The sequence below is a fragment of the Nicotiana tomentosiformis genome, chromosome 3 (genome assembly GCF_000390325.3).
Source record: "Nicotiana tomentosiformis chromosome 3, ASM39032v3, whole genome shotgun sequence".
Taxonomy (NCBI): domain Eukaryota; kingdom Viridiplantae; phylum Streptophyta; class Magnoliopsida; order Solanales; family Solanaceae; genus Nicotiana; species Nicotiana tomentosiformis.
The window spans coordinates 10569748-10581471 of NC_090814.1; positions in this window are offsets into that span (position 1 = coordinate 10569748).

Genomic DNA, 11724 nt, shown 5'->3' on the forward strand with positions numbered 1-11724 from the left:
GTATATTTTGATTGATTTACATGTTGTTTGACTAGTTTCGGCTCGATGGACATCGGTTGGAGGTGTTAGAGAGGCATTGGAGTCGGTTATGAAACTTCGCATCGAGGTAAGTCTCTTGTCTAACCTTGTGAGGGGAAAATTATCCCATTGGTGTTATTCTTATTGTATGCTACATGTTGTGGGAGTTGCGCACGTATGAGGTGATGAGTGTCCTTGCGTATGCTAGATTTCTTGATTATGTCCAGGTAGATTTAGGTTCACGCCATGCTTTAATTGTACTATTTGAGTTATCCTTACCTGTTGACTTCCTAAATTTTGCATTACGATATGAGACTAGGCTTGCGTAGAGTGATAGACTCGCTATTGTAGAGATTTGACGAGCTACTTGCAAATTTGGGATCATCAGTCGAGGAAGGCGAGATAAGCTCGGGGACTATCGTTCAAATCTCGAGATACGTGATCGAAGAAGGTCATGCCAAGATAAATTCTACAAGCTCCAAAACAAGTAGCACACAACAATTAATACACCCAAGGGTATAAGTTCCCTCTTACAAGGTTAGGCAAGAGACTTACCTCGATTCTAAGTCCTCAATCCGGCTCTTCAACTTCACTAGAATTCTTCAAACTACGTCGAGGACTCCGAAACTAACCAATAGTCGTATAAACTAATAAATATATCCTCAAAAGTTCATAATTTAACTATTAGAGTAATTACCCAATATAATTTGTAAGATTCCTAAAATTCACCCCTAGACCCACGTGCCTAGATTCCGGAAATTGTCGAATATAAATGTTACCCATGACCTAACGAACTCAAATATATAATTTATTCCTAATTACATTATCAATTTTGTGGTCAAATCTTATTTTTACCAAACCTTAGGTTCTAACAAAATCTCACAATTTTCCTTTAATTTGATGTTAAATCTACCAATAATTCGTGTATTTAACTCAAGAATTGATTGGGTTCACTTAACTCTTGATGTTGATGAGAATCTCCCACAAAATGCTCTCAAAATTGCTGAAGACCAAGTGAAAAATGAGGAATAAGAGGCTAAGTCCGGTAATAAAAGTCCTTATACCAGTCTCAAATGTCACATTTGCGACATGAGGGTCGCAAATACGAAAATGGCATCACAAAAGTGAAGACTGACCAGCTCTGCCTCAGTCGCATATGTGACACAAAAGCTCGCAAATGCGAAGTAGGACACCTCGCATAAGTGAAAAAAAAGGATCGCAAATGCGAATAATGCTACGCTCAGTTGACATCGCAAATGCGATATAATCCTTCGCAAATGCGAACCCAATAGTGCCACCTTAACCTTGCAAATGCATAGCCCTACTTGCAAATGTGAGGTTCGCAAATACGAACAAAATCTCGCATTTGCGAGACCTGAAGCACCAAACCATAACCAGCAAACCTGAAGTACTTCCAAATATCATACGAACTCGCTCGCGTGATTGAAACACCAAAATAGCATCTAGAATCATGAATCGGATGTCAAAACGCATGAATTCAACATGAAACTCAAGAACTTCTAAAAACATGTTCGCGCGTCCGATACAGAACTATTCTTAGGATTGAAATCCCAAATGGACCACGATAACACTAAAGTCTACTCCAAACCAAATTTAAAGAACTAGAAAACCTTCAACGAACCAACTTTCCACATTAAGTGTTGAAACTCTCCCGGATCACCCAAAACACGATCTAAACATACGCCCAAGTCTAAAATCATCATACGAACCTATTGGATCCTTCAAATCCCGGTTTCGAGGCAGTTTACTCGAGATGTTGAATCAAGTCAAACTTGGCCACTTTAGACCACTATTAAGGAACTAAGTGTTCCGATTAAAACCCGAATCCTTCCAAACCTAAACCAACCATCCCCGCAAGTCATAAAACAGTAAACGTGTCATGAACCAAAATATTCTATAGGTCGTGATGGCGCCTAACGCTACCGTCAGGCAAGTCAACCGTGACTAATCAATTACATTTCTCATTTTAGCATTTTAAAATCATATTTTTTTTCTCCGTTAATTAAATAGTAAAAATAGAATTACAGGGAAAAATGATAATGACTACATGAACTGCAATAATGAACAACCAATAGAAATTCCCAAAATCCGGTGTCACAAGTGCATGAGCATTTTCTAAGGAGTACAATAATAATATAACATCTGTCTCGAATGTAATAAGAAAGAATAAAATAAGCAGTACAATGGAGACTCGGAGGACTGCGATGCGTAGCCTGGAAATGCATCTCACATAAAGTCTCCTCAATAGGTGCGCCTACGCGCCAAGGTGATCATCAAATGAACCTGTCAGATTCCGTACATTTAGTGCAGAAGTGCAACATGAGTACGTAAATCTGTCACGACCCCAAATTCCCTCCGTAGGAGGTCGTGATGTCACCTAGTCTCTAAGACTAGGTAAGCCTATCAATGCGGAATAATAATAGATATCTGAAATAAATAAACTATAATTCAAACAATTACAATTCCCAAACCCCGGTAGAAATAAGTCACAAGCTTCTAAGAATTTATTCTCTATATCTCTATACATCAGAGTCTAAAACAAATAAGGAAGACAACATAGTAAGATAGAAGGGGACTCCGGAGTCTGCGGACGGTGACAGATATACCTCGAAGTCTCCTCGTATAGCTAGTTTACTGATGCCTGATCTGATAAGATGTACCTGGATCTACACAAAAAGAAGTGCAGAAGCGTAGTATGAGTACACCACAGCGGTACCCAGTAAGTGCCAAGCCTAACCTCGGTAGAGTAGTGACGAGGTCAGGTCAGGCCCTACTAGAAAATAAATAATGGCATGGTAAAATGTTTAACAATATAATAAGATAAAATGACAATGGAAATGAATCAAGTAGTATGTCACCATTTAGTTACACCAAATAATGGAAATTAATAACTCGTGGAAACAAAACAGAATTCTTTTCAACTTTAAGAAAATCACAACAATAATCAAAGGCAACTGCGGCCATAAATCAATATCAACAAGGGCACTCCCGAGGTACCACCTAGTAGTCCCAAATCATAAATAAATTCACAATATCTCATTTCCTTATATCACCGCGAGAGCCTTCACAATTTATTTTAAAGAAAATATTTTTGACGAAATAGCATTCCGCGTTTTAGCCATCCTTATCACACCGCATGACTTCTAGTAGTTCCCCCTACTAGCCACGCGTATCAAGCCACCCTTATCTCACCGCATGCATTTCAACACCCAAACCTTATACCACCACATGCGTATCAATATCACAATACATAGAGTGCAACCCATAACCTCCCCAAAACCCGGTGTCACATGTTCATGAGCATCAAATAGGAATATAAAATAAAATATAACATCTGTCCATAATTCAAATTGGAAAGAAAAAAATATAAATACTCTGAGGGAGACTCTGCTGGTTGCGGGTCATACTATGGAATGCAGATCACCTAAGTCCTCGCATGCATGCACGCCTCTGCTCTCACAAGGCCAATAGTCATATATTTACCTGCACAAAAATGTGCAGTAAGTGTAGCATGAGTACGTAAGCAACGTGTACCCAGTAAATATCTAGCATAACCCCAGAGAAAGTAGTGACGAGGGGTCGACATCGACACTCACTAATGGTCCAACGACATAAGGTACAGTAAAGAGGTAGCAAGTATGAGGCAGAGTAAATAAATGAAATAAACAAGTATAAAACACGGGATACAAATCCCCCTCTTTCCGAGGAACTCAAACTCTTCATTAGAATTTCCCTGATTAACTGGAGCATATATATATAGATATAGTGAATCTCTTCAAGTAGCTTACCATACTTCAAATCCGGGAATTCACAGATACACTGGCTTCTTGCCAAGTCTTACGCACGATTTCATGGAGATATGATATAGGAAATGCCGAGGCGTACGGCCCCATCCAACATAATAATAAAACTGTGCATTGTCTAGGGTCGAATGGCCCGAACCATATAATAAATCAATTAACCTGCCGAGGCGAACGTCCCGCTCCTATGAGAGTGTGGTACATAAATCCTGCCGAGGTGAACGACCAGATACCATAAGAAGTGAAATATATAATCCTGCCAAGGCGAACGGCTCGATCCTAATAGAATAAGAAGCTTTGATGGGTCCTTGACCCCACTCACGAATAAACGTGTGAGTTGTAGTTTATTTAATAAAAACCGTTCAATGAACCATATATATTTGCTAGCTATTGGTGAACCCGTAAAGTCTCTACCATAGCAAGTCTAGTCGCAAATAGAATGTAAAACAGGGGAATCAATAAGCGAGAGACTACTAAAATGGTACAGTTATAGCATGATGCAAACCTAAGTCTACCCGGACAATAACATGAATGTAGCTACGTAAGGACTCTCGTCACCTCGCGAGTATGTAGTACCAACAACAAGTAGCACACATCAAACACATCACCTAGGGGTAATTTCCCTCTCACATAGTTAGACAAGAGACTTACCTCTCTCCGAAATTCCATAACCGGCTCCAAAGTCTCTCTAACACCTTAAACCGATGCCCGTCGCTCCAAACTAAACAATTAAGATGCAACCCAATCAAAATGTACTCTAATAATCATAATTAATCAATTTATAACAATTTACAACTCTGCTCGAAAAAGCAATAAAGCAACCCTCGGGCCCACGTGCCTGGATTACGAAAACTTTCGAAGATAAACATTACCCATAGCATCACGAACCCAAATATATAATTTATTCCCAATTCCATGTCCAAATTTCGTGGTAAAAATACAAAATACCAAGTTCTAGGTCTTTCTTCAAAATCTCAAATTTCTACTAGTTTTCATATCTAAATCCGTATATAAACCATGTATTTAGCTTGCAATAGTTGGGAATCACTTACCTTGATGTAGATGATGAAGATGGAGCTCCAAAATCGCTCCAATACCGGCTCCCATGGATGAAATGAAGTGCAAATGAGCCAAAACCTCGATTTTAAAAGAACACTGCCCAGGTCTTTCCCCTTTGCGGAAATCCACTCGCGATCGCAAAGGCCAATCAACAGCTGCCTAAAAGCTTCCCTTTCGTGAACGCGATGCCCAGAACGCGATCGCATTGCTCAGCCCCTTCCACTTTTGCGATCGCGAACACCGCTATGCGATCGCATAGAACAACCTTTACCAAACAGGCCAGCCCCATTAACACAGCGCGTTCGCGATAGCCCCGACGCCAACGCGAATAACCTCCCGCTCAAACCTCCGCGAACGCGAACCATTATACGCAATCGCATAGAGTAAAAATCCCACCAGTCCACTTAACCTTTCGCGATCGTAGCCCTTTCTTCGCGATCGCGGAAGAGGAAACTAGATGCCCAGAAACCAGCAATTCCTCAAAGTCCAATATCCATCTGAACTCGATCCAAGACACACCCGAGGCCCTCGGGACCTCAACCAATTATACCAAAACGTCCCAAAATACATTACGAACTTAGTCGAGCCTTCAAATCACATTAAATAACATCGAAATAATGGATCGCAACTCAATTCAAACTTTATGAACTTTAAAATTTCAAACTTCTACATTCGATGCCGAAACTTATCAAATCACGTCTGATTGACCTCAAAATTTGCACACAAGTCACATTTGACATTATGAAATCGAAATCCGACCCTGATATCAAAAAGTCTACTTCTGGTCAAACTTCTCAAAAACTTTCAAATTTCTAACTTTCGCCAAATGGCCCTAAAATAACATACGGACCTCTAAATCCACTTCCGGACGCACTCCTAATACCAGAATCACTATACGGAGCTATTCCCAAACTAGGAATCCCAAATGGACACCGATAACATTGAAATGCACTTCAACCCACATTTATGAAATTCTTCCAAAATGCCAACTTCCATAATAGGTGCCGAAACTCTCCCGGGTAATCCAAAACCGGATCCGGACACACGCCCAAATCCAAAATTATCATACGAACCTGTTGGAACCTTCAAATCCCGATTCCGAGGTCGTTTACTCAAAATTGCACTTTAGTTAATTCCTCCAAATTAATGCTTCCGAATTTAGAATTTTCTTTCCAAATCAACTCCAAACCTCCCGAAATTCAATTCCAACCACGCGTACAAGTCATAATACCTGAGGTGAAGCTGCTCATGGCCTCAAACCGTCAAGCAATGCGCTAGAGCTCAAAACGACCGATCGGGTCGTTACATTCTCTCCCACTTAAACATACGTTCGTCCTCGAACGTGCTATGAATTGCTCTGGAGTTGTCTGAAATCATTGTTTAACACCTCGTGCACCTACCCTTGCTACCTAACCCAGTTGAGCACATTTGTTCGAGCAAACCTGAAAATCCTCCCTTTTATCTAGTCAAATAAGCCTTAGAGCCAAATTCCAACATCTGAAATTCTCTATCGGGTCTGTTTCCAACATACGAACACCGTATCCATCACTACATTATGTACCAATACATGATTGTATACCCTTACTGAATTCTTACCATGCATCGCACAACTCATTTGCCTAAGGCAATCCTTCCAAGGCACAACGGCTAAAATTTCCACTGACCTGAAGCCTGTGGTGTATCTCATGACCAATTAAGCCTTGCTTTAACTCTCACAATACTACCACAACAGAGAAGATGTGTAGAACTCATAACCACCTGTCGAATCACAATTTATGGAGTCTCTTCTCCCGACAAGAACCATTACCTTATTCTGGACTGAATAACAATATTTACTCTTTAATATGCTTCATATAAATCTGATCGCACTGATCCCAGGTCCAAAAATCTCGTCTCACCTAGTACAAGCTGCTCAGGCAATAAGCCACCTCAGACACTACCAAAAATCTTATATGAGGCAAAAATGTGCCAACAAGCTACAAACGTGAATGTGATACATAAGGAAAAACGAACTCTGGAAAGAACTACTGGACCCACATAACTAATTAAACATTTGAAAGGATGTTATGAGCCTTCCTCAGGAAATGAGAAGCAAAACACGCAATAATAGATATAGGAAACTGTACTCAATAACACATTGATGCGGCGTGCAACCCGATCCACACATGATACCGTTGTGGCGTGCAACCCGATCCAACCATGATACCCGTGATGACATACCACCCGATCCAACCATATACCCATGTAGGCGTGCCACCCGATCCACACATAATAATCTAAAGAAAACACACATCGAGCCGTAACACTTATACTCACGAAATGCCCGAATATCAACCATAAGCATGCCAAGTGCATAATAAAAATCCTGGGGAGACGGGTAGCGTCACACGCTACAAAACCCAAGCACAACTAAGGTGCGATATATGATCTGCATCTTGAGAGTCATCATGCTCACATAATACCACAAACAATACGGGATCTCAATACGAGTGCGAATAATCAAACCACCTCACAACCCACCTTGTATGATATAGATTACACGGAATAGCTGACAATAGAAATAACATCCAAGGCCCGAAGACCCTTCCGAAAACAACGCTATGCTGAGATGAGCACATCCGGCATGATATAGAGCACACATTCACATTTAGATCCATCCACGGACCTCAAACCGATTCTGATCATACCATGCTTGGCTAATAGCCTTCAAGGACCCACAATAGCCTATTCACGACATATAAGAGCAGCCGTCAAATCCGGAACAAACTTCCACATTCCACCACCAAATGAACCAAGTGCCCTTCAGGCAAAAATTCTCACATTAGCGATAGTACCAAATCCCCATACTTGGTTCCAACCTTTAATCAATCAGGTGACTATATGTCACACTTATGCAATCTTCCTGTGGGGTATGCTCCCATGACCTTCTGCACTAGGTAACAATTTTACACATCCATACCATCGGCCACACTAATGTTGTAAAGCAAATCAAGAAGCCGCAAATCAGAACACAAAGCCTCTTACACAGGACACCGATCTCAGGTGTCTCTAAAGACAATACCAGCTAATTCTAACCATCTGAATTCTTCGCTAATCATCCGAGCTCGTGACATTCTTGTCAACTCCTAACCGCAACCTTGATTCTCAGCTTCCAATTCCCCATGCCGCTCACTGCACCTAACATGCAAATACATGAGAGTACCAGAATTCCATAATAACCTCTGATCCCCTAATAGGATAAACACTTCATCATATAGAAACCTTTTACTTAGCTCATTTCAGAAGAACCAATGCAACACGCAACTAAATTCCCAAACCGCAGAAAATACAAGCTCATGTCGTAATCTTAACCGCCATAACTCTTTTGGAAATCCCTCTACACAACATGGCCATACGAATCGAATACCTCCCAAATCAACCAAGTTATGGTGGAACTCAAGCCCAAGTGTACAACCACAAACTACATGTATAACTTCATGCTGGAGAAATTGGTCGTTGCCATAACCGTGCTGATTCAACCATAACCAACCGAGCCACTTTTTCTAATTTACTGGGGACTTGCCCTAGAAATAATAATAGCTCCATTCAAAATATCATGAACATAAATCTGCACTCATCCTGAGTGACCTTATTTCACGAGACCACGTTGTCTCCAAAACCCATGAACCATCTCATACCCTCCTTATGCGCATATTCGCATCTTCAACTGGTACACCCATCCTGAAAAGCCCTCTATGAATCCGAAGTTATTTCCTTCCACTCCTCCAATGCCACACCGCAGACCGAAGATAACGTAGAACACTCTATGCCACTTTTCATAATCCACTGCAAAAGCTCAATACTTCACCATACTACTCACTCAAAATTCTTAGGCACCATACTTTGAATCTTTGAACCCACTAGAACCATTTTTGAGAGTCGCCCACTCTGACTTGACCCTGAATATAATCAAACTCCAAGGCTCTGCTAGCACATGAACACCCTCTCAAAGAAGCAACCGGTTGAATTCCTTTCCTTATACATCACATCTACACGAAGCATAGACTCTTAGTCTACCCAACACTTGAACATGAACCAATGCACACATTCCTCAAATCATTTGCTCAAGTTATCACTGATATTTTCTTTCCTTAGTTGTAATAACCCATCAATACACCGATAACCAGAAACCGCACAAGTTGACAACTATGCAATCCAATCACAAACGGTGGGGAACTCCCACTTAGCTTGAAGCTATAACTACATAACCCTGGGACCCGCCAAGGTTCCTCCTTCCCCATTGACACCAGCTAAAAGTCTAACAACGCATTCCAAACTCGAAGTCATGTTGCATCGAAATAAAATCCATGGTCCTAGTCACTGCCCATCACGGTTCCCAAATTGCTCTAAGCTTCCCTCAAGGCGTGTGGCTATCCTACCACAGAACCCATATGCTACTCCGCCACTCTCCCACTTTAGTCAAACCCTCTCCTATAAGCAACTACTCGACTTCTACTTTTCACACTTGACCTCCTAATAATTCAACCACCGCAAGACACTTCCCACATGTCCTTCCTCGTCCTTCGCTACCCAATTGTTGCTCCAAATCCGAATCCATTTTCGTAACATTCGATCACATAAGTCGCCACCAACTCTAAACCTCTTAGAAGATCATCTTTCTCGAGCCATCAATACTAGAATTACCAGTTCGATTCCGAAATCACTACACTCTGTTATCTCTGACAACCGCATCCCAAGCACTATATCACAACACCCTGCCCCGAAGCCAAATTGAAGAAGACCATAACACTGGTGAACCTTAATGCATTTAGCAAGTATGACACCACATCACAATTGAGAACTCTACCACACTCGAAAATATCAAGCCACATTACTCCATCAACCCCAAACCTGAACATTCATAGTATGATTACTTTCCTCCGCCGAAAATAAAATACTAAATCTCTTAATCATGCACTGAGTGAACCTCCTTCCAAGTCATTCACTACTTCAACGCATAGGCAAGCACCCTACCATTATACATACACTAGCGACAGCAACGCATGAATTCGTCATAACAATCAATGCCAAATCTCAAAACCTTAGGTAATACTGATACTGAGCTAAAATGACAGAATGGCATTCCACAAGGCGACGACAATAGCCCAAAGCAAATATGCAGGGAGAAACATCCTGTAACACATCTGTAGTATTATTTAAATTCCTCGATTCCCAAATTATAACAAGTGTTTCATGCCGCGTAAGATTGAATAGGAAGGAAATAAAGGAACAAGCCTAATAGGAAATCAAATTGCACGATAAGGAATCAAGAAGGGAAGTGCTCCTAACAGCCTTGTAGCCTCTCGAAGATAAGTACAGACATCTCCGTACCGATCCGCGAGACTCTACTAGGCTCGCTCATGACTCGTGAGACCTAAGTGAACCTAGTGCTCTGATACCATATTGTCATGACCCAAAATAAATTAAAGGCCATGATGGCACCGGACACCGCTGTCAGGCAAGCCAAAAATAAATACTCAATTTGGTTCTCGTTTTAATATTTTAAAAATTATATTTTTCCTTCCATTAAATCATAGGAGATGGAATTTACATAGTAAATGATAATAGTTTACAACAATTTCCATACAGTGCAACCCATAACCGGCCCAAACTCCGGTGTCACAAGTTCATGAGCATCAACTAGGAATATAAAGTAAAATACAATGTCCGTCCGGAATATAAATTGGACAGGAAAACAAAAAATATAAATACTCTGAGGGAGACTCTGCAGGCTGCGGGTCGTACTATGGAATGCAGCTCACCTAATTCCCCGCATGCATACACGCCTCTGCTCTCATAAGGCCACAAGTCATATATGTACCTGCACAAAAATGTACAGCAAGTGTAGCATGAGTACGTAAGCAACGTGTACCCAGTAAATATCTAGCCCAACCCCAGAGAAAGTAGTGACAAGGGGTCGACATCGACACTCACTAGTGGTCCAACAATATAAGGTACAGTAAAGAGGTAGCAAGTATGAGGTAGAGTAAATAAATGAAATAAACAAGTCTAAAACATGTGATACAAATCCCCCTCTTTCCGAGGAAATCAAACTCTTCATTAGAATTTCCCTCCTTAACCGGAGCATATATATAGATATAGTGAATCTCTTCAAGTAGCTTACCATACTTCAAATCCGGGAATTCACAGATACACTGGCTTCTTGCCAAGTCTTGCACACGATTTCATGGAGATATGATATAGGAAATGCCAAGGCGTACGACCCGATCCAACATAATAATAAAACTGTGCACTGCCGAGGGTCGAATGACCCGAACCATATGATAAATCAATTAACCTGCCGAGGCAAATGACCCGCTCCCATGAGAGTGTGGTACATAAATCATGTCGAGGCGAACGGCCCGATCCCATAATAAGTTGTCATGCCCCAAACTCAGGGAGCGTGATCGGCACTCAACCGAGAGAACCCGGCCGAGTAAGCCTATTAGACTTCCTTCTACCCAAACTCATCCATGAATAAAGAGGAGATGTACTTCATTAATCAATCACTAAAAAGATTTTATTAACAAATTCCTTTTCATTCCCATTAGTAGTTTCATTCATAATTTCCAAAACATTACGAGTTTATAGAATTAATGAAAAAAACATAATTTCCAAGTACCAACATTTCTAGTTCAATTCCCAACATCAACCATAACCCACAACCTGTCTAAGGAACCTCTAAATATAATAGAAGAGTAATATGGAAATGCTGGCAACAAGGCCCCGGCTATACCTCAAAACGCTGTACATGAGAAGCAAAAGATACATGACCCCGAAATAAAGT